This window comes from Pogona vitticeps, chromosome 5 (genome assembly GCF_051106095.1).
Source record: "Pogona vitticeps strain Pit_001003342236 chromosome 5, PviZW2.1, whole genome shotgun sequence".
NCBI lineage: Eukaryota > Metazoa > Chordata > Lepidosauria > Squamata > Agamidae > Pogona > Pogona vitticeps.
This window is the reverse complement of record NC_135787.1, coordinates 59,142,197-59,166,925: the sequence shown is the minus strand read 5'-3', so window position 1 is coordinate 59,166,925 and position 24,729 is coordinate 59,142,197. Positions and strand designations below refer to the sequence as shown.

General features: G+C 38.2%; 1 protein-coding gene across 4 annotated transcripts in view; it reads right to left on the bottom strand.

Moving 5' to 3' along the window:
• The window catches only part of TENM3 (teneurin transmembrane protein 3), a 1,852,170-nt gene that overhangs the window by 1,264,929 nt on the left and 562,512 nt on the right, over window positions 1-24,729 (bottom strand). For all 4 annotated transcript variants that reach the window (XM_078393883.1, XM_078393884.1, XM_078393889.1 and 1 more), the window contains one exon: window positions 6,351-6,385. The gene's annotated coding sequence lies outside the window, so the exon portion shown is untranslated. The remainder of the gene's footprint in view (window positions 1-6,350; window positions 6,386-24,729) is intronic.

The window sequence follows — 24,729 nt, the reverse complement described above, 5'->3', positions numbered from 1 at the left end:
GGTGATGGGGCCAATGGCCATGATCTTAGTTTTTTTGATGTTGAGCTTCAGACCATTTTTTGCCCTCTCCTCTTTCACCCTCATTACGAGGTTCTTTAATTCCTCTTCACTTTCTGCTATCAGAAATTTCGAACCAATCAGTTGTTCCATATCGAATTCTAACATAGTCAATGAAATAGATGTTTTTCCGGAACTCTCTGGCTTTCTCCATAATCCAGCGCAAGTTAGCAATTTAGTCTCTAGTTCCTCTGCCCCTTTGAAATCCAGCACGTACTTCTCAGAGTTCTTGGTCCACATACTGCTGACGCCTACCTTGGAGGATTTTAAGTATAACCTTGGCAGCGTGTGAAGTGAGTGCAGTTATATGATAGTTGGAGCATTCTTTGGCACTGCCCTTCTTTGGGACTGGGATGTAGACTGATCTTTTCCAGTCCTCTGGCCACTGCTGAGGTTTCCAAACTCGCTGGCATATTGAGTGCAGCACCTTAACAGTGTCACCTTTTAAGATCTTAAATAGTTCAACTGGAATGCCATCACCTCCACCGGCCTTGTTGTGAAATGAAATTATGTAATGGCAATACAGGAATACTGACCAGTCTCAGTACCATGACATGCTGTACCTGCAGCCTGTACTGAGCTGCTCAGCTGCAACCAACCGTGGTCATTATATACTTACATTTACACTAGAGAGTATAATCCCCATCCAGCCAGTTGCTTTTCAGTGTGCAACAGGTACAGGGATACTACAAAAATATATTTAGGAGCATCAAAATAGTCATCAAATCAGTTTCTCCATGCAAGACAGTATTGTGGAGGAGAAAACCATGAAATGGAGCAAAATGTCTTAAGATGAGATTGCATTCCCTCTGAAGGACCAGGTGCTCTTGGGTGTTGCCCTTACTGGATCCTGTATGTTCAACGTTGCTCATGTTATTTATCCTCTGATGAAATTCAACTTGGATTTACCGGTATGTAGCATGCTTCATATGGTGCTATCTTTAAAGACAGTTTAGAAAATTTTGCTGGTGCAGAACATGGATGGTCAGATGTACTTGTTGTCATTTAACCTCTGGGCCAAACTTTTTTGTTGGGTTGTAATTCTTAGTTTAAATATTTAAAAGGTTACTCGAAAGCTGCTACACCAGTATCAGCCATTTTACATTTCATCAGAGAATATCCTTCGGACTTGCCTGCCATCAAGGACAATGAAGTTGTTGGACTACAAGGAAAAAGACCTTTACAATAAAGCAGTGGTCCCCAACCTTTGGCCTCCAGATGTTCTTGGACTACAACTCCCAGAAACTTTAACCAGCACCTCTGCTGACCAGGATTTCTGGGAGCTGAAGTCCAAGAACATATGGAGGCCCAAGGTTGGGAACGACTGCAATAGGGGCTTCAGTCAACTTTCATTGGAATGAGGTTCCATCAAGGATTCATTGTACTGTTTTTACACAGAACCTCAGCAAACATCTGGCAATCCACCTATTTTCACTGACCATTAGTTAGCCTTAGTATAATTACTAAAGTTATTCCATTTCATTGTATTGTTACCATTTATATTATTTTCATCTTATACAATGCCTTGAGAGGGTCTTACTTTTAAAGATAAGATAAACATATTTAAAATAAAACAAATACTGTAAATACGAATATTTCTGTAATGGACGGAAATGTGGTGAGAAACGCTTTTAAAATGACAGCAGAATTTGAGGAACCAAATCAGAGAACATTAGCAAACAAATAAATCTCTACAAGAATTAAATGCAAGAGAGGAGAAACTGAGGCAGAATTCCTATCTTATGGGGCCTTATGGGAGCTTGTGCCAGTTGCCTGTTGACCTAAGATGTAATTTTTAAACAGCACATGATGTTTCATTGCAGGATCAGATTCCTGCCTTATTGTACTGGAGAGGTGGGTGGTTGAGACAGATAGTGTGGTTTCCTCAAAACATCTCATGAGCTCATGGCTGAACAGAAATCTGAGCTGATGATTTCATGGTTTAGCTACAGTTCGCAATACTGGCAACTACCTGGTGCTGCTTCTCTTAATAAAGAGAGCCCAGATTCAAGGAATAATATTTTCAACCAATTTTTCAAGGTTAACTTTTCCCCAACTTAATTATCAAACAATAATGGAAAACTGAAGTAGTGTTCAGAGTGTATGTCCTTGGATCTTCTTTAAGATTGCAACAAAATCCAGTTTTAAAGTGGCTGTTGAAATGCTGTTTTCTGCAATTATGGCTTCACTGCAATGCTTAAATAATAAAAATAAATCTACACTTTAAGTCAAGGACCTAGTTCATCTCTTTCTGTGAAAATAAGGGGAATGGGGGATACTTTTGGTGTTTCCTGAGAAGGTCATTTTGCATGCTGTTTGAAGCACTCCACAGAAACAAAAAAGTAAACAATCATGCATATTATTGAGAAATCCATAATGGGTAACTTAATATCACTATCTAAAGCACTCATTTTTCTGCACAGGATAAAGGGTGTAATCAGACGGCTGGAAAGGCCTGCATCTGATCACACCAGAAAGGATTGTTTTTGCAGGGAGGGACAACAAAGCAGTAGGGACTACAAAGATCCAGCTTGGACATGGATTGGAGTTGCGCTAGGGCAGCATTCCTCACATGTCATGTGACTGCCAGGAAATGCAATCTATTTACCCAATCTATTTAATCACACTCACATATCCTCAACGCATGTTCCACATGAATAAATGTGGTACAGGAAGCACACTAACAATGTTATGCAGGACTCCTTTTAGTATTTGATGGGCATATAATGGTAATCACATAGAAATCAATTTACTTTAGAAGGTGAGGCTGGGGCTGCTGCTGTAATTTGTCACATTCAGTTTCCTACATTGGCATTATCCCACTGTTACGGGCACTAATTTTTTCCAAATGTGTCTTATATCCCAGTCTGTAAGTTATGCTTTCTGACAGGAGGAAAAAAGATGGTGAGTGGATGGCAGTATTCAGTCTATTCAAAACTGCAGTCATTCATGTAAATTTCACAGAAGTACCGTGGGTGCTCCCTTCTTGCATGGACTTTTGAAAACAAGGTCAGATAAGTTATTTGTATATATTTTTAATCATCCTGTACTTGCGCGTGTGCTCTCTCTCTCTCTCTCTCTCTCTCTTTCTCTGCGTGTGTGTGCTTTGCTTCACAAAAGGAAAGGACACTACTTTTGCACAGAGATATTTAACATAAATTGTGGAAACTTCAATGGGGGAAGTTCCCCCATTATTCTCAAGGCAAGGAATCTTTCACAATATCACAATGGGCTGTCTCACCATGGCAAGAAAACAATCTCAGCAATGAAGAAAAATTTAACAGGAATTAGTCACACCTTTGGCACTTACTACAAAGCACAGCAGCTCCTTCTCAACAAAGAGAAGGATATGGCTCATTGCACTGACCATTTAGACACAACAAAGCTCAGAGTATAACACATAGAGTTTCAGCCCCTACATGGTACTTGCTTTCCTCCAACTTTTCCCATGAAAAAAGTACTGCTCCAATTACATTACAAAAGGGAGTTATTTAACACACTGAATTTCCCAAATGACTCTCAGGAGCAATGATCATATGGCACTTCAAAATACAGTAAGTTCTCCTGGCAATTTCAGTTGCATTAATATCCTCCCTCACATGCTGTCCTGCACTCCTGTGTGATCCTGCTGTGGGCAATTAAAAAGTTGCCATGTTCTACCCCTGAGATCCACGCTTTTTAGGAGTAATAAAGAAATGTATTTATTTATACAATAATCCTAGGCAAGCATTTCCAGCTCCAAGCATAACATAATTTCCAAACAGAACACATTCACCTCATTGCACAGATAGGAATAAACGTCTGAGTAACACGTAACTAGCTAACTAATATGGAAATATATAAGTGTAGTATAAAGACATAATCTGTATAATAGGCCAAAATCCAAATACCTCCCTATTGGTGGTTGCTAACTAATGCTTGCCAAAGAGTTATTTTCCACATGCAGACATCAATAGAAATTTATATAGGGGAAATGAAGCTCAACAAAACTGTACAGATATTTTTCTGAGCTTACCAAGAGTGCTCCAAATCAAATGACAAGTCAGATTCTTGGGCTACTACCTGTCTATTATGAACAAAAGTCAGAAAGTAACTTTTTAATTGAAGTCTTTAGATCTCTCCTTTAATTTCAAAGACATACCATCTAGGCATGTCATACAAAATGCCTAATTTTGCTGTATGAATTTATCCAGGGCTTCTCTGCAAAGAAAGAACCGCAATAATGAGCCAAATACAAAACCAGCAATGGGCCAAATACAAAATCAGCAATGGTTCATTTTTTACTGAACCAGATATAATACTGTACTGAGAAAGTGAGCTTTCAAGTCTTGCAAGATTCTTCAGTGTAAAGCTTGCAATAAGGGAAAGAGAAAAAGAAAGATAAACATTTAAAGGCTGCAAAGAATATTTGCTGAATTCTTCATTCCCTCCCCCTCAGGATATTTCAGTTTGACAGGACATGTGGACGAGCAACTTTCAAACATCACAAGCACTAATTTTTTCTCATCAGCACCTTTTCTCATTACAAAGTATATCACTTGTATACATTTCCCTGTGAGAGGCAAGCAAACACACACAGCAAACATAACTGGTTGATTTTTTAAAAAATGAAGAACCTCTCTAAGACTTCTAATCTTTAAAATCTGTGTAACAAGACAACAATTATTAACATTTTAAGCAAGTTACATTATGTATACTATGTGCAAAAACTGTTTTCATTTTCATTGTTTTATACTGTCAAGGGAGCAAAAAGTACTTTACATTCACATTCAGAGGAAGGCAACAAGGATGATCAGGGGGACTTATGAGGAAAGACCTGGGCATGTTTAGCCTTGAGAAAAGAAGACTGAGGGGTGATATGATAGCACTTTTCAAATACAGTACTTGAAAGGTGTCATACAGAGGAGGGGCAGGATCTGTTCTTGAACATCCTTGAATGCAGGTCAACCAACAATGGACTCAACTTACAGGAAGCCAGATTTCAGTTGAATATCAGGAAAAACTTCCTAATTGTTAGAGCAGTAATGGAAAGGAATCAATTACCCGAAGAGGTGTTGAGTGCTCCAACACTGGAGGCATTCAAGAGGAGTCCAGACAACCACTTGACACATATCCTTTAATTTGTATTCGTGCATGGAGCAGGGGGTTGGACTCAATGGCCTACAAGCAAGGTTTACCAGCATACAAATTCATTGCGATATATGCTGAAGCTGCAAGATCATTAAAGTAAAGTTCCAAAACCAAGGCCATAAACTTGGGGAACCCATCAGAACTATAGAGATAGCAAGTTTCTTCTCAGGGATGTAGAATCAATCATCCATCTCTATAGACAAAGGGTTGCCAGTGAATTCTCCATTGCCTGTTATCAAAGCACACAACCCCTAGTCTGGCTGGGAGTAGATGCACCCTGAAACACAGAAATCCCCATAACAATAATGCCCAAGATTAAATTTAGTGGCAATCCTAAATTTACTAGTATCCTAATGCAGAGATGGCAATCAATTTAATGGTATGGCTTTATAATTACCTGCATACATTCAGGTAAATTTCAATTCCTGGAAACCCTCTGCAGGTTATATTCATTATGTTTTCCATCTTAATATTGATAGACTTCCATCTTCCAATTTTCAACTTCATTTTTGAAATATAGCGCCTCTATCTCCCTTCAGGTGTAAAATAGAACCACTGAAATCTGATATAGCTAATTAATCCTTAGTTAGGCTAGCAGAAACTGGTGTTAAATTTCTAACAAATTAACTCTTTTCTCATTTGACTGACTGAAAAGCATTCTGACTAGTTTTTGACACAGGTCAGTGCAAGCATCTTTAAAAGTCATCTCCTATAGGCATGGTCACAGGATTGAAGCAGCAACAGTAGTCTTTCTAGCTTCCGGAACATAGGCATACACTTAGGAAATCACTTATGTCATAATGGCAGGAGGTAGCATTTCTACGCAGCTTTGGGTATGAGGCAGTATATGCTTAAAATCTTCAAGCATTTATACCTCCTGACCTGTTGACCTGATGCCATGCATAGTCTATTCATGCCTGGGGCAGGAGTAATCTGCCCTGGAGCTCAAGTCTGGATCTACTGTCTGATGTCACGTGTGCTCTTCTGACAGTTCTCTCTTGCATTAGTTTTGGGGGGAATAGTCAAAGAATTCAAATTTTTCCATCTAAAAAACCGGGTGACAGCCATTTTATAGTTTAATTTTTGCAGAACACCACCATTAAGTCACATACAAGAAGGAAAAGCACAATCTCAATTTGTTAAAGAGAAACAGCATTACTTACTGCAAGCCGTTAAACCAGACTCTTTTGTGAACAATCTATGAAAGAGAAAGCAAAAGAAAGGAAATATCATTGTTAAGTTATCCAGAAAATTATGTAAAGAATTACCAATTTTAATGACTTATAACAATGACCATTAATGAAAATTAAAGCAACACAGCACTTTTGTTTTTAAATCAAAAAAGTGATACTGTCATCCTTCATCCATCTCTCCTTCCCTCCCTATCTCAGGGTGTTTAACTTATATGTTAAATAGGAATGGAATTTATGCAACAATATAGAGATTAGTTCAGGAATAATGGAGTGACATGGAATTTAAAGCAATGCATAAGTACTTAACTGGAGGACAGAATGCCAAATGGAGAAAGTAGAAACCAAATACACATGTGTGTGTGTGTGTGTGTGTGTGTGTGTGAGAGAGAGAGAGAGAGAGAGAGAGAGAGAGAGAGAGAGAGAGCACATGCATGCATGCATGCATGTATGATTTTCTCAAGATATTTCAAATAAATACGAACCACAGACTCCTAGCAATCACTGATGTACTGGCTGCATTTGAAGTTGAGATTATCCATGTGGGGGCTGCATGGAAGTTACCAATGCTATTCTGACAGGGCAACCAGATGCTCCAATTTTGCTTGACTGACTCTAAGCTGAGCCAGAATGCCTTAAAGCAACACAGAAAGGGGTAGGGTTCCATGAACAATGAAAGCACTCTGGTGTCAAAAGAAGTGTTTCAAACACCTTCCATTGGTACTGAAATGACTCAGGTGGCCTTTCTCTGACACTCTACAAGTTAAGATTTAATGCAGGAGACAGGTTGCTTCCTTCCTATAAGAGATGCCTCTATTTCATAATTGCTGAATGCAATATGGAGTGTTACTAATACCCAACATAAACCAGCCTGAAAGGTCATATTTCTGTTGCACGTACACTTCAGAGTATAAAGTATTGATTTGCTTCTTTAACATGATATATGTGTATAAAAAGCGGCACCAGTAAACTTAGAAATGCAGGCTCCTTGATGCTACTTTTGTAGTACTGGGTTTGAAGCTATTTCTGCAGTATTTGGTCCTGCATTTAATACCATTCTCTGATTACAATCTCAACAGCATAATTGCAACTAGCAGTAACAATAAGTGTCTCTTGAAATCAGGGAGAGGAAGAACAGCTCTGATGCAGGGTCATAAGTAGGCACCAGTTTAAATTTTTTCCTGATTTCCCCTATGCTTCTGATCAAGGTATGAAATGAGATCACTCTAATAAACTGCTGATTCCAGTACTGTTTATTCTGTTTGTTGTGCTGTTTTCTTTTGATCTGCCATTGTTCAGTGTTTATGATTGGGGGTGCTATTTTATCCTTGTGATGCTTTAATAGTTAATGTGTAGTCGTCAGAATCCTGAGCGGTGACTTGGGAGATCAAGGTTTAAGTCTCACAAAGATCATTGGATGCCTGTGATCAGGTCTCTTTCTCTCACTCTGACCTACTCAAAGGGTTGTTATGAAGACAGCCTACTCCCACCTAGATCTACTTGGATCACCCGCACGAGCCAGGAGGTGAGGCTGAGGAGCCTAACGCCGCGGGAGGCCTGGAAGGAAAGGACACGAAACCGGGCCTTCTCGGCGGTGGCTCCTTCCTCCGGCGATTCGTGCGGCCAATACGCTGGGCACTTTCAAGAGTCAATTAAAAACATGGTTATATGTTCAGGCCTTCGCTCTTGTCAATATTTAACTCTCTCTCTTCTTTTCCCCTTTCCTTATTGTTCCATTATTGTATGTGTTTTAATTGATTGTAATACTGTATGTTTTATGACAAATACTTTTATTGGAAGCCACCCAGAGTGGTTGACCAGACCAGATGGGCGGGATACAAATCAAATAAATAAATAAATATTATAGCTTCCACTCACGGAATGAGGTAGCATACAACTTGAATCTATGCATAGTTAAATATGTATACAAGTCATCTTAAAGAGCTGTGGTGAAAAGGTACGAGAGGAAATATTTGAAACAAATAATGATTGAAATCCAGTAGGGGAACTTGTGTTGTATAAAGCTGATGATGTCATCAGTTGCAATTTGTTTTTTTTTAATTAAAACTTTCCTATTCCCCTACGAAGGCCCTGAGGCTTCCTTGCGATTCATTTCATTATGAGGAGGCTGTTGCGGGCTGGGAGATGGAGAGAAATCAGCTTTGGATAGCTTTTGCTGGATAGCTCAGTGAGTTTGGTAACTGACTGCACTGCTGGTAGATATGAGTTTGATTCTCCACTGTGTCTGCTGTGAAGTAGAGCCAGCCTGTGTGGCCTTGGGCAAGTTGTACAGTCCCAGTATGCTGCCAGGTGAAGAAAATGGCGAACCACTTCTGAGTGTTCTATACGGTACCTAGAAAACTCTGGAAAGGGCTGTCATAGGAATTGACCCAATGGCATGTTGTTGTTGTTCAGAAATGCAAAGCAAAGTCAACATTATACAAACATTGACTGGTATAATAATAATAATAATAATAATAATAATAATAATAATAATAATAATAATAATAATAATAATAATAATAATAATAATAATAATAATAATAATAATATGCAAAGTGGGTACTCATGTGGAAGAATATTTAATCCTCAGCCTGCTATGACACAACACTGACCACTCATCCATATATGAATGAGTCTTTTAGTACTGAGTTTTTAAACTCAACAGTTTTAGCACTGAATTGGCAGATTATCATTACAGTGCATGCTAAGCCTAAAATAATGCAATGCACTTTGAAAAGAAAATGTGAGGAACCATAGTTTATACCAAAAGACAACGTACCAAAAGACATCATTTTCAGCATGTGTGAGAAAGATGCATGAACTATTCACAATGCCTCTCTAATTGGTCATGTTTAGCAACATACAGTAAGTAGTAGTTTAAATATATATTCTTCAGTTACTTGGTATTGTTCATCCTACACCACCCACAAAGGATCAAACTAGACAAGAGGAAATATTCAGAGCTGGTGCTTTGTGATTGGAATCTAGATGCCTTGAAGGCATTTAAGCTCAAATTGCAAATACTTCTCAGGCTTGACGTATTTTATTTCCTCTAATACTTTTTCTAACAAGAAAATCAAATAATCATGCCTTAGTAAAAGCTGCATCTTTGGGGTCAATCCTGCCATACAGCATGATGAAATATTCCACTGTGGAGAACTGGAACTATACTGAATTCCACATATTTCTTTGAATATGTGAAAAGGGTGTGTGCACTACCCACACCCTATCCATCACTATTTTGCTTGCTGGCAGAAAATGGAGGGTACTTTTCCAAACATGGAAGGAAACTTCCTTTCCATGAAGTTTCAAAACCTGATTTTCCAGTGTTCCAAATTAGGGATCAGAATTAGGGATCTCATTTTAAAAATGAGAAAGAATGTTCCCCATTCTTTCTCATTTTTAAAAAAACTCAAATTGTCTTCATTGCAAATATGAAGGAATTCTCAAATTCTCCATATTGCATTCTGCAAATTCTTCAGAATAAAACAATCTTAAATGAAATTCTAGCTCATTTTCACAAACCAAATTCAAGAGGGACAGCTATTCTCTATATTAAGGGGACTGGGTGGTACCTCCGAGCATGGTGGTGATAATATTTTTTTTAGGAAACAAGAGTTACACTCCTAACACTGTTGAATGCACAAGGATCCAGGCTTCTTCTTTCACATGCTCCACACCCAAAGTCTTGGGTTTTGACAGATGAAAATTCTAATTTCAGTTTTCCCCATGTCTTGAATTAAAAAAACAAACAAACCCTCAAACTCTTCCTATCCAAATATGAAGAAATGTAAAGATTTTGGTAAATTCTTATAAAAACATGCTGGAATGAAATTCTCTCCTTATTTCAAGCTACCCAGAGCGATTCTATGGATCCTTTCCTTCAGAAAATGGCACTGCAGATGGAGAAGGTAATAAGAATAAAGTCTTTAGTGTTTCAGAGACATGATTCAGGTAGATCTTCATGACTGAGCAATCATACTTTCAACACTAAAGGAATGCCCTCTTCTAATCATGGGCTATCTCTAGCATATAATTTGATACCGACATGTAGAATCTACCACTCCAGTTCTGCTGCTTATTCAGCTAGCACAGAACATAGAGGAGCTGTGCTTCTTTTGCGCTATGCTACTGTGCACTATGTTGTGCGGTCCCAATCTGTACTTCAACCAGTCCCTCACAACAACTGCTGGGTTGAGAGAGCTTCAGGGCAGCCTGCAGTCTTTTGTCTCAAGAAACATTTTCTCACCTGCTGTTCAAGGACTGATGAAACCTTACACCTGCTTGTCATCTTCACTGCTTCCTTCCTTTCAGGTTGCCTCCATCTTAATCCTCCCTGCTAGTTGTCTTTAGACAGATTCAACCAATAGCAACCCCAGCTTGCCTTCAACACTCTGCTACAGTTTGAGGTCCAGCTGCAATCTCTTCTATGTCTTTATTCTGACCCTAACACAAAGGGCCTTCACATAAATGAGACAGGTCTATCCCTCATATTTGACATGGACCTGGACTCTTAACATGGATTATTTGGAGTGAGAGTGATGGCATGACCCTGGTCTTGACAGGAATGACAAAATCAAAGAATTCCAATAAGTGTTCCAGTGCCCAGGTCTTCAATCCCACCAATTCTACTGAAAAGGAGCAAGCTGATTTAGAACAATTACTCAAAACACAGAGAGGCAGGGAATAAAAGGGGCAGCGCTAAAATCACTCTTTAATGAAAGCCATTTCTATGCAGCTTTCTAGATCACAGAGGCTTCACTGCAGCTAAAACCACACCAGCTACATTGCATTCCCCCCTGGCAAAAAGCTTATATTAATACCTTAGCAAATACAGCCTAGGGAGAGATATTACTGCTTTTGTAGAATACCCCATGCCTACACAAAATGCACATAGCGGCTCTGATGCACCTGCTTCACATAGTCTTAATGAGCCTGGAAGTGCGCCACATGTGCAATGGGGAATATTCCCATGTGTTCACACTTCACAGAATGTTTCCCATCATAGAAGAGAGCAGGAAACCACAACACACTAGGGCTCTGAGTGTGTATCAAAGCTGTTGGGGAACTTTGATTATATAGTGTAACTTCTGACTAACTCTCATTTTATCCTTTGAAAAGCTGACTCTGTGCTGAGGCTGAAGTTTTACACATCTAATAATAACAATAATTGTGTGCCGTCAACTCAATTCTGAATTACAATGACCCTTTGCAGGGTTTTCTAGGTAGAAAGTACTTAGAAATGGTTTATTGTTCCTTTCTTCTGAGGCATACTGTCCTCTAAAACATTAATATTCAGTTAAAAATTCACAAAATGAAATTAACAAACCATTGCTTTTTCCTTTGCTTTCAACTATGGATTTGAAAGCAGGGGATGAAGATTAGGGATCATACCAACCTGCTTCCTTTTAATTATGCAATAATGATGACAGAAAATTGTAATAGTCCTAAAATAGTAATAGTCCTCAAGAATACTAAGAATTAAACATGAAGGGATAAAACACATTGTGACTGAATGTCCGCGTCACTCCTGTCAATCATAGCTGAAGCTCAAGTGCAGGAGCCTGTGAGAGGACAGGAGGGGCAGAGTCAGTTAGAGGGAGCTAGAGTTGGAATTAGGGAGAAAAGGTGAAAGAGAGAATAAGAGTGTGGAGGAGAGAAATTGAATAGTCAAGATAGATAGATAGTCAGAGGTCTAGAGAGAACTGATATTATTAATGTTGGTTAAAGTGAATTAATCAATAAACAAATGAAGAAGTCAATGTGTAACCAAGTATAAGAAGTTTTAATGAGTGATTCTGAACAATGATTAAAAAGAACATCTGTGATTCAAATTCAATCTAAATAAACAAGTTAGGATGGCAGCAAGTGTCTGATTCAAGTATTGGGCAAGTGTGGATAAGGGATATCCACTGATGGCAGCGAAGGAAAGAGAAAATGTCGCCAGAGTGAATCTTGGTTTGGGAGAAACAAACAGGGAACACTGGGTGGAACATCACATACATGTTCTCTCTTGAATGTGTAATATACAAACATAGTTACAACAACAAAAACGGTAACTTAATCAGGATAACAATGATAGTAGCTATACTGACCATTTGCCAAATTCTTGGATTAGACAAGTAGCTTTTGACTTCTGTGAGAAGACTGAGGAATGAATAAAGGAGCCAGCAATAGGTCAATAAATGTAAACTGCTTTTTAATTCACCCACAGACTGCTATTAACTTTTGAGCAAAATTGAAGAAGTCTTCCAAACATACTTAATGGTCTGAACAGCAGAATATGTTTTGAATGAAATTATGCTAAATCACCTAAAATGCTACTGCTGAAAATTATCTGGGAATCTGTATGAGGCAGCAATCAAATAGAAATAATCATACGGGTGTGCTATAATAGCATTTGATAATTCCGAAGTCCAAAAATTGATGGCATGTAACATTGTTGCTGCATTTTTTAAATGTACGGCTATAAAATGTTTCATGTACTCCCTCACAAAGCATGCCTAATTAATTGCTCCACTAAAGTTATGTGTATCCATTTCTATCAGGGTATCATAAAATCATTGCATTACCATCTTTTTAATTGAGAACAGATTTATGGACATGGTCAAACCAATGTGAAGTCCCATTCATTACAGGTCAAGAGGCCTACTCCCAAAGTTGTATCTCACACTGAAACCTGTGGGTATTAAAAGTGCCTTGTGACTGCAATCTACAACCACTATTCTACTATTCTAATCCACTTATGTTAAGAAGATGACTAAGCACAATTTCACTCTTAGAACAGTCCCTAGCTTATCCTTCATAGTACAGAAGCAGGACAAATGTTCTACAACCTCTCATACTTCGCTTGCTTACATCTTGCCTCCAAACTCTGCCTTGGTTTTCCAACTGTGTAAGTCTGAGGAAAAATCAATATCAGCCTTAAAATACTTTATTTTTGTTGTGAAGCATTGAGGGCATCAGGTCAATTTCTAAGGGGTAAGTACTCTATTAACAGAAGTCCCCATAAAGGGAAAGGGGTAGTGGAGGTTTATAGGCAAACACACACCTCAGAGTTGTTATTCAAGCCTCAGTCTCCCATAAGTAGGAGAAACTCATGCAGTGGTCTATATACAAGCGCAGTCTGGGGAGCACTGGTCATCAGTTGAACACTTAACAATTGGGTGCTCTCTGCTCTTATCAAAATCTGTAACTATAATGTAAGTCATAGGTTGTAGCCATCTAATTCCGTCAGTGAGTATACACGTTGATCCTTCTCTTCTCTTCTCTTCTCTTCTCTTCTCTTCTCTTCTCTTCTCTTCTCTTCTCTTCTCTTCTCTTCTCTTCTCTTCTCTTCTCTTCTCTTCTCTTCTTCACTCTCATGGGTACTCACAGAGTAAGGGAACAAATGCTTCCTTTACTTTTTTCACAAAGGTTACCACTGAAATATGGAACATAAGTTTGGGGCTGGAAAATTATGTTCACAGCTCAAAAATGGATATTTTTTCCCAATATAATTCTTCATATCACAAACTACTTCACTCTACCAAACTGTAAAGATATTCCAAAGAAGCATGTAACATATGCAATTATTGCTTAAATGTCTAGGTTGAAATCCTTCTTCCACTCAAATCAAGAGAGTTTTTTCACTGAATTCTTTAATAATGGGTTTTGCTTAAGTCCCCTTACTAAAATGGCAGTGCATTATTGCAAACAACAGTGGTTGAGGCTGTGCTGCCAGGCCAGCAAATAGTATAAAACATCTGGTACTTGTGTCCACTTGCTAAAGGAGAACAAGGCAGAAAATTAAGAGAAGTGCTGCCGCTTTCATTTGCAAGAATTAATTCCAGGAGCAATAAAATATGGAGTCATTTGTAAACACAGTCACTATGAAGGCACACTTTAAAATTATGAGTTGCAGTTGCAAGTGCTGCATTGTACCACACTGATGCCTAAAAGGGTGTACTAATTTATATAAAAGATCAAAGTAAGTAAGTTGTTTCTGGATTACTGGCCTCTTAATCTTGTATATTAATTCAGGTAATGTACCACTACCACTATCTTCTATTTAATTATTTTTATTTATGTACCATTAAGCTCAGCTTTCATTACTTTTATTGTGGAAAGGGGATGAGTCCATTGTGTTGGTGCAGCACTGTCATCTCATTTGCAATCCTCAGAAGGCCCCTTTTCGTCCTGGAGAAATCAAATGACATTCTTTAGAAGCCTTCTTTTTTATTTCTTTAATTAGGTGTTTTCACTAGGACCACCTCCTTGAACTCTTAACATTTTAATACACTTCTGCCTCACTAACCCAGCCGATTGTTTCAGAGTTTGTGCAGCACACATTCCTGATCAGCAAGAAAGCGGCTTTCTACCAGGCTTTTCATATTCTGCCCTAATCCCCTGGTAATTACAAAGGCTCTCTCTGCAACAATAAGCAAGTCTGAGAGGAATTTCTGTGGCTGTGCTTCTCAGAGAAAAACTCTACTTGAGCATCTCAGATAAATTTTCTTCCCAGGAGTCTCAGCCACAGAATACAACCCAGTGAAATGCCAAAAACAGCGGCACTCAAAGGTTACTGCAGAAACTTGGGTTGTAACAAAATACTGGTTAAACAGGTGTTCGAAAGCGATGACTTATGACAAAAGCATTCATTTAGCAAGGGCTGAATCTTAATTATAAAAGCTTCAGCACAAAGATGACAGAACTTCAAAACATTTATTTAACAGCTGACAGCCATTTGTCACCTCTGCTGATATCCCACCCCCCTGGGATCTTTTCAGGGTTCTTTTGTAACCTTTTCTGTAATTATTTATACACCGTAATGTTATCAGGCACATATAATCCTGTTCCTTTCCTCTCATCAGAAACAGCCACAGGCAGCCATCCTTTTGGAAAAAGTCACCTGGCTTTTTGGAAAAAGTTACCTGGCTTGAGAGATCCTGTTTCATAAAATCTGCAGTGTGTGTGTGTGTGTGTGTGTGTGTGTGTGTGTGTGTGTGTGTGTGTGTGTGTGTGTGTGTGTGTGTGTGTGTGTGTGTGTGTGTGTGAGAGAGAGAGAGAGAGAGAGAGTGTGTGTGTGTGTGTGTGTGTGTGTGTGAGAGAGAGAGAGAGAGAGAGAGAGAGAGAGAACACTGTACATATAGAAATTGCATTGGCTTTTTTCTAAATATTGAAAACAAAATTGTGGCACTACCCTGAGGGTGGAAAATACATGACAATCCTGGTGTTTTTGGATGTCAGCTCCCGTCATCCCTTCCCACTGGTGATACTGGCTAGGTTTTATGGGAACCAAACAACATATAGAGTCCCTCAAGGTCCTAACCCTGGTCTATTTTGAGCATCTCATGAGAGCTAAGTCAGAGATAAATTATGCGTATAATAATCATGTGTGACTTTTAAGACTGTTAAAGATGGAAATTGAAAATCATGGCACAGATCCATTTTGTCTATAGACAGGTCTCAAATACATTTTTGAATAGTTGTGACTATTTTTGTCTATGTGATTTCAAGACAGAACCACTTGTTTGTCATAGAGAGTCCTTCTTCACCTCTGTTAACCCTCTTGATTGTATCTTTGCAAGATCAGGAGGAGACACAGCTAAGGCTGTGAGTGCAATTTTTATATATTATCTCCACACTGAAATCTTCGTACTTTCACTTTACAGTTTTCACAATTTGCAGCATATTGTTATCTCCAGTCACAAATGCCATTTTAATAGTCCAACAATTCAAAGGACAATCACATTACTAGACGTGACACCCTGAAGAAGGAACTGTTTCCTCCTAGTTACATTGTATGCTTGAATTCATCCAAATCCTGACATACAATGTAAAATCTGTCATGAATTTGATTATGAAAATAGAATAGAGTTATATTTCATAGGATTTAGTTCAGAGCTGCAACGAAAAAGCTAGAAATCTGCTTATGCCCAGGTGCTAATTAGAGAGAAAATATACAAGGTCAGTTCTTCTCCAGCTAAAGAAAAAAAAAGAGTTAAGAAGAGCAAGCTGACCCTTATCTTATCTCAACTCCGATGGACAAGGACATAACTTCTTAATTTAAGGAAGATGGGCGAAGAAGAAGAAGAAGGACGGAGAAGGAGATGGATGGAGAAGAGAGATGGGGGAAGAGTTTGCTTTCACGACAGCCAGAAACGACACATGGAGAGAGATGCGTCCGACAGAACTTTAATCAAAAGGATTGTGTAAGAATGCTTATTTAAGATCTAGCTAGACATTTTATTGTTTTCATTTTATAGAGGAAATGACTGGTGGCAAAGGCTGGGGGTTATTTTGGAAATACTAAATAACGTTAAAATAAGTTTGTTGAAATGGTATCTTTTGTAATAAAATATAAAAAGACAAATTGTCTGTAAGCTGTCTCCTTGTTTAGACCAAGCTACTGAAGTAAATTGGATATTTTAGAACTAGGATTGTTTTGATCTGGCCACATTACGCTACCAAAAGAGGGTCCTAAAGTAAATAAAGAGGAAGAGCAGACCTTCCAGATTGTTTATTTAAAATCGAGACAGACTTGGGTGAAGGAGTGTGAAGTCGCCTAGAGCAAAATTACCGGACCCGATTTTGCTGGCATTAGGGACTAATCATTCTGAATCCCTCTCTGTCTCGTGTAAAGGCAGTTCTAAGGAACGCTTTTACCACAAAATTAACTTTTGATTTTGCAATTCAATAAGTTTGAGAACATTTTTTCAACATCTATGGCCTTGTTGAAAAGCTCAAATTTTTAAAATTGTATACAGTTGTACAAGAGAATCCAGAAGTGTTATAGCATCTTTAAGACTAACTAGTTATTAACTTTTGTAAGCTTTGTGGGTCTTGGATGAAGAAGGTCCAGGACCAACACATTCTATTGTTGTCCTCTTCTGAGGCACCCTCACTGCCAACAGTTTTAAGCTCCTCCCCTAACATAAGGCCACTCCATTCATCGGAAGAAATGTGTTTGAACATACAAAAACTTAGGAAAAATAAAAACTAGTTCGTCTCCTGGTTTTTCTTGTTCTACAACAAATTAATATGGCTACTGGCTAGATTACTTTTCTTGTATACAGTTGTATTATGAACTGTGAAATAACTACTCTCTCTCACTCACTCACTCACTCACTCACTCACTCACACACACACACACACACACACACACACACACACACACACACACACACACACACTATAGTCATAACACAAATATAATTTGTTTCCACCCAATGCAGCCAATTACAGACACCAGCATTTGGGATAACATAGCATACAAATTGCCAAATCACTTCATTTCTCTTATGGTGAGTATGCTGTTTCTTCTAATTTGCTGTGCTTTTGTGAAGGAGGAATCAGAAACCTTAGGGAGAAAAAAAAAAGAAAACATACAAACGCTATTATAGTACACATATCTAAGCAGCAGGAAGTCTGTACTAAGTGTCAAATTGATCAGGATTTTACTCCCTATATAAACAACTGCTATCAAGTGTGCCATGGCAAAAGGTCAGGCATGCATCTATGCTGTAATATATTTTTTTAGCAAATTAGATTTCAAGAAATGGCTTGACATGAAATAAATTCTTGAAAGGTTTAAATCCAAACCACAAAATACAGCTTTAAAAACCAAGCAGACTTAGTTTATACATCTTCCCCAGGAACTGAGTTTTCTACTTTATATGAAAATATGAAAAGTATGCCTGGGAAGGACATATGGACTTTCTGGAATAAGTGTATCAGAAGCACTTGTTTCTAACAAATCTCAATAAGCAAAAGAATATTTGCACATAAAGCCACAACCCATGCACAGATAATATATAATTGCTACAGATCTGTTATGAATCGCATGTAGTAGTTCAACCAGTCTACCAACCAGAAGTTCATAGAGGTGAAATAGACCAGAGACTCCTTATATCTCACTCCTTGTTCATAGGTATGTGGATATATATATAATCTGTTCCCCTCATAGATCAACATGTTCAGTCTGCATCACCCCATGTTATGATCAGAAGACTGGTGATCTGCAGAAAGTCCATTATTGACCAAATTTAACAGTAAGCTATACAATGCTAGGAAATATTTGCAAAACAGTGTAAGAGAAACTAGGCTAACATGGTGAGGGGCATAAGTAATGGAACTAACAATTCCCATGCTATAAATCTGAATGATTTTAAAATGTGGTCTATCTCAGTTTCAGCATTAAATTGTGCCATCTTATGTAGCGATGTAGTTAGTGTAGCATTAAATGGCCCTATTGTATGGTAATCTTTCAGTAACACCATTTATAGAACATAATAATTATTCAGAGTGGTAAATGACATTGATACATCTTAAGAACCTGCAAAATGAGCGTGATACATTAAATCCATTATAATCTGCACACATTAAAGCCCTTTAAGCCCTGGATATCATTTACACCAACTCAGTTAAACACTTGGAAAATATAGGAATGCAAATCATGCATGTTTCAACAATTATGGTGAAATCACTGGATTCTGGGCATTAATAAAATGAAAACCTGTCTTTCCAAAATGATATGTATCCCTGAAATGGATGCTTATTGTACAGATGCTTATACAATATTTAAAAGACCCCCCCCATTGAAAAGTGTAGAGCATGTTGATAAATTTGAGCATTTGAAATGCAAATTGCTAAGATCTTTTTTTGGACTGAAAGGATGGCCAAAAAAAGAAATAATAACGTGAATGAGTAAGGACCAAGAAATCCTAAAACATAGGCAGGGCAGAAACCTAGAATACTTTGCTCATATAATGTGACATTAGAAGTCCAGATGGCTACATCTGCTTACTCAAGGTAAAATAAATAGGAAAAGAAATGTAGGAAGGCTTGCATATGAAGCCAGGGCAAATACAGAGAATGTCAACATATTTTTAGAATTGGTGGTCATGTTAGTCTGTGAAAGCATATCAGGCAAAATCCAAAGAAACAAAACAAATACATGTGGCACCTTAAAGACTATTATATTTTATATTATAGTAACTACCATATTTTAATGTGAGCTTTTATGGACATGTCCAGAAAATATTTGTTTGAGTACCATCCAAAGTGTGAATGTGCTAATTTTTGAACTAGAACTAGAACAGCAAGAATCTCCCAGCCAGCATATCAACAACAGCAAAAAGGAATCTTTTCAAGCTCTGGTACCATCTATGAGCATGGTGCTTTACAGTACAAAACTGTACTGTAAAGCACATGCACATATGTATTTGCGAAGGCTTTCATGGCTGGGATCTAATGGTTGTTGTGGGTTTTTCGGGCTCTTTGGCTGTGTTCTGAAGGTTGTTCTTCCTAACGTTTCGCCAGTCTCTGTGGCCGGCATCTTCAGAGGACAGCACCAGAGCACAGAGTGCTGTCCTCTGAAGATGACAGCCACAGAGACTGGCGAAACGTTAGGAAGAACAACCTTCAGAACATGGCCAAAGAGCCTGAAAAACCCACAACAGCCACATGCACCCACTCCTGAAGGAACTTATATCCTGACGTTCATCACTAGGGATAGAGAGACATGGAAACAAGTGGAGATGAGGGTAAACAAAAAAAAACATGTTTCAGTTATATGCACTTTGGCTGGATTATGGGTTTAGTTGCAATAGGGCATGTAAATGAATGGGATAAGGGGTGTACCAAAAGTCCTTCTCTTATGGAACTCATTTCTGAAGCGAATGACTTAAAATCCCCCTTCATCGTCATAACCTATTTGGAAATTGCTAGTCAAGACAGTAAAAGAAGTACATACTTTTTTTCAGTTTCTTAAGAGGAAATTTGCCCTTCATAGGCCCTTCCTTTCCTCCTTTAAGAATGTTTCTGGTTTGCTTTTCATTTAGAAATTTCAAACTGGTTCACAAATAACAAATATAATAAAGAAGCTATTATTCTGACTTATGACTACCCTTTTCAGGGTTTTTCAAGGTAAAGAGTACTTGTTCCCTTCTTTGGGGGCTCTTTGGATCCATACAGCTTGCCCAAGGTCACACAGGCTGGCTCTTCTGGGATGTATAATGGGGAGCTGAACTCCCAACCTTTGGCTTCGCAGCCAGATATCAAACTCACTGAGCTAACCAGCCAGCTAAGAAAATGATAAAACATACAAAAAATAGTTTAAAATCATTAAAAACAAAATTTAAAAAAACAGTCATCAATGAATTGGTTTTCAATTAATAGACATTTACTATTTTTTTATATAAAATAATAATAGCAACAATAATAATGGTGTACCATCAAGCCAGTTTTCAGGGTTCTCTAGGTAAAGAGTACTAAGAAGTGGTTTGCCATTTATTTCTTCTGGGGGCGCCCTGGGACTGTGCAGGTTGCCCAAGGCCCCACAGGCTGGCTCTTCTGGGATGCACATTGGGGAATTGAACTCTTGACCTCTGGCTCCACAGCCAGATGCCTAACTCACTGAGCTTCCAGGCAGCTATATAAAATAATAAAACATACAAAATAGCAAATATTTACTAATTAAAACCCAATTCATTGATGACTGATTTTTTAAAAAGCATAATAATCAGGAAAATGCCTGGATAAACATAAAAGTCTTCAATTGGTGACAGGAGCATTCAGCTCTGGGAGCCTGCATAATCTTAGGCGGAAAACCATTCCAAATGGAGGGTGCAGAGAAGGACCTCTCAACAGGAAAGGCTCTCCTCCTCACAACTAAAAGAGCATCATAATGAGGGCTTTATATATGACATAAAGCTTTCTCTTAGATGTTCTGATCCTGAGATACACAGGGTCTTATAAGCCAAAAGCAATACCTTGAATTTCATTTGATATTTAGTTGCTAACCAGTTCTAGTCTTTCAGTGCAACCATTGTAAGTACATGGTAGGAGAACCCATTAAGATGCTTGGTAGTTGCATGCTGAACCTAAAATGTACGTGCAAGTATAGTGCCACATAGAGTGCACTACAAATATAGTTCAACCTTGAGTTTACTAAACCATGGATCACCATGGCCAGGCTACTGCTGTCCAGGAACAGTTGTAGCGGCTGTACCACCTGAGGTTGGTCATAGGTGTTCTTGTTGCCACTTGGACCTTGAATGACAGAGGTGAATCCAAGAGCATTCCTTCAACTCCCCTGTTCCTGGAGGAGGAACACAACCTGATCTAGAACAGGCTAAGTAATCAACATTTGGACTCAGAAAGAACTGACCCATGGGACATCTGTTTTTCCAAGACCACCCTCCAGTTTATAAAGCCTCCTTCTCGCCCATCACTGCATGGAGCAGCAATCCACCCTGTGTATGCCTACGCCTGATTCAGCTCCATACAGATGTCAAAAACAACTGGGAGCATGATTGTGCCTAATGGAACTCTGCAACATAATTGCCAACATGCACTCTGATACTCTCTGAAACCAACTTTGCTGGTAGGAGGGAAACACTGCGAGACTGCTTCCCCCATGCCATGGTTGATATAATCAACCATCGTTGGCAGATCAAGGATAAGCAACAAGGTCACATTCCCTTATACCTTTCAGGGGTCAACCATCTTGGAAACAAAGCACATTCTGCCCCCAATTCAGGCCTGAAGCACAGGCTGAAATAATTTTGAGTAGCTCTTATCTACCAAGGCCCTCTGTAGCTGTAATGCTGACACATTCCTAAGAACCTTGGTCTAAAGGGGGTATGTGTAACTGGAAAATAGCTGTTATAAATAGTTGGATCCAAGGATGGGCTTTTCAGGGGCTGAATCTGCCTTCTCATGTAAAACATGCATATATAGACCAAGCCAACCTAAGCTGTTCCCACCCCACACCTAGCTATCATGAGTGAAGATAGAAAAGGATCAAGAGGGCACACACTTGACGGCAAGTACTGTATCTTGCCTGCATTTTCCATCTGTATCAAGTGAATCAGATGCCACAAAACCAGGTAAGATACCAAAGGGCAGTCTTATAATTCATGTCATTTTTAGGTATCTTTTTACGGATTAAGGCTCTGTTGTGTTTGTACCTGTATGTCTGTATTCTAGTCTTTACCATGTATTTACATTGTACATTTTTTCTGTTAGGGTGTATGTTTGAATATGTTTTCTGATTCCAATAATGTGTGGCAATTATTGCATGTTTGACAATTCCAGAGGTAGGGTGCACTTAGAGTCCTGAACCTTGTTTTTACATTGCGTGCATTTTGCCTTTATATAATCACAACAGAAATTAAGAATTTGTTCTGTTTTTGCTACTTCATCTCAAATAGTCTTAGTGTACGAAGGCCATATGGACATGCAAGAGAAGCCTACAGTTCTTAGCATCGCAAATGCAAAAACCTAAAAATACTCTTATACAACATTGTGTTCACACACAATATGAATATGTATAGGATTCTGCACATTTAAAATTTCTAGTATCCTAATTAGGCAACATGAATTCTACCAAACAAATATTAAATGGAAAGGTCATGAGAATAACAAGGGTCTTTGCCTGAGGCATATTCCTAATTCCAATTAATATGAATGAAAGTTAGCCATGGAACAGGAAAGAATACATCATTCTGCATTTATGGTGCCTTTGAATATTTCATTTTAATAAATAGTTTTTTTCCAAAAAAAGGGTCTCGTTTATCAGAACAAAGACTTCAACTTCTGTTTTAGAATTACTGAGGCGCAAGATAAGTCTGAGAAAGTTCACCCGGCCATGTATATTTTACTGCAAACATGTCATTTTAGACATCTTTCAAAGCTGTATGCGAATATGATAAGCAATCCTACTGAGGTATTCTCTGCAACTTCTCACTGACATATTCATGCAATGTAAAATCAATCAAAAACGAGAAAAGCATTTTATAGTGGGATGGAGTAAACTGAACAAAAAAGAGGCCACTTTGGGGTTTTAATTTGTATAAAACTATCAAAACAACTGGCTTTTCTTCCTTTAGAGTCTCAGCTTTTAAAATTCAGCTTCTAAAATTCATGGATAATAGATAAATATATTCTGTTCTGCTAGAAAAGAGTTAAAGTTAAACATGAATAAAATGTGCCATTTCTGACATGAAACAGTACTGATCTGTCAAAACCTTATCTTATATTTCTAAGTTTGCTTTCTTGTATGTAAATTTGCATATGAGCTTTGCATTAGGGCAATGATTCTAATATAAGCATATGGTCAAACAAGTGACATACACCTCATCCAGCACTATGAGTTCTGAAGTGCTGAATACTGCACTGTGTCATGTAAAAAGTTAAGTGTAATGGCAATTTTAAAAATCTACAAAATATAGGAACATTTCCATCTTCTCTTCATGATTATAACTGAATTCTAATGTTCTGGCCAACACACTTCCTTCAGTTATATACCCATAGCAAGATAGGGAATGAATTCAATTATTAAAAAAAACCCCTCTGGTTTATGAATACGGGATATTGTGCTTCTGTATCCATGATTCAAAATGACAGGAAATGAACCAATATTGCTGCACAATCTCATGCTCACAATGCCAGCAGAAAAAGGAATGCCAAGCTATACATAGCAAAGGGCTTTACACAATAAAGGGCAGCCTGAATGTTAATAACACCAATGGCAGTTGTCAATACGGTCTATGGGATACCCTCTTATGCTTACTACCATTCTTAGAATGATACCAAGCAAGGGGAAATTCCAGAAGCTGACTTCTTTTTTCATCAGTTTGCCACTTCTCACCCAAACACAAAGCAATTGTCATGGCTGCTTGTTAACAAGTGTGAATGGTCAATATTTCATCCCCTGCACTGATAATTCTGTCTGATTTGACTCCATGATATTAGGGAAGGGAAGGGATGGGTTGAAAGTATTCAACTTCACTGTTGATGTTCTATGAGCCTCTGACATACTGTATGCTTTAACTCACAACAGGTTTCAGAAAAGCCTAAACAATAGATTTTTCTCACGTAGTTGAAACATTGGCACACACCTTGTTCCTCCGTTTTGTTTGCATTTTGTTTTAAAACAAGGAATTAAGCTGTTTTCTGTGATTCTTGGGTTATAACTCACAATAATCACTACCACCACCTCTTCTAAAATTATTCAGAGATGGGCAGAATAAAATCTTAAACCCACAAAACATAATGAACAAAAAATGATATTCAACAAGTGATTTCCAAAGAAAGAAAGAAAGAAAGAAAGAAAGAAAGAAAGAAAGAAAGAAAGAAAGAAAGAAAGAAAGAAAGAAAGAAAGAAAGAAAGAAAGAAAGAAAGAAAGAAAGAAAGAAAGAAAGACAACATCAAGAACAAAGCAGAAGACAATGTAATGACAGGAAGGAAAATTACCAACAGTAAAACTACATATGCATTCAAGTTACCAACAGTAAAATTAGATGCTACAAATCAAAGGCCCATTCAGACCATTGTTTTCTACTTCTGGCAAAAGGGAGACAG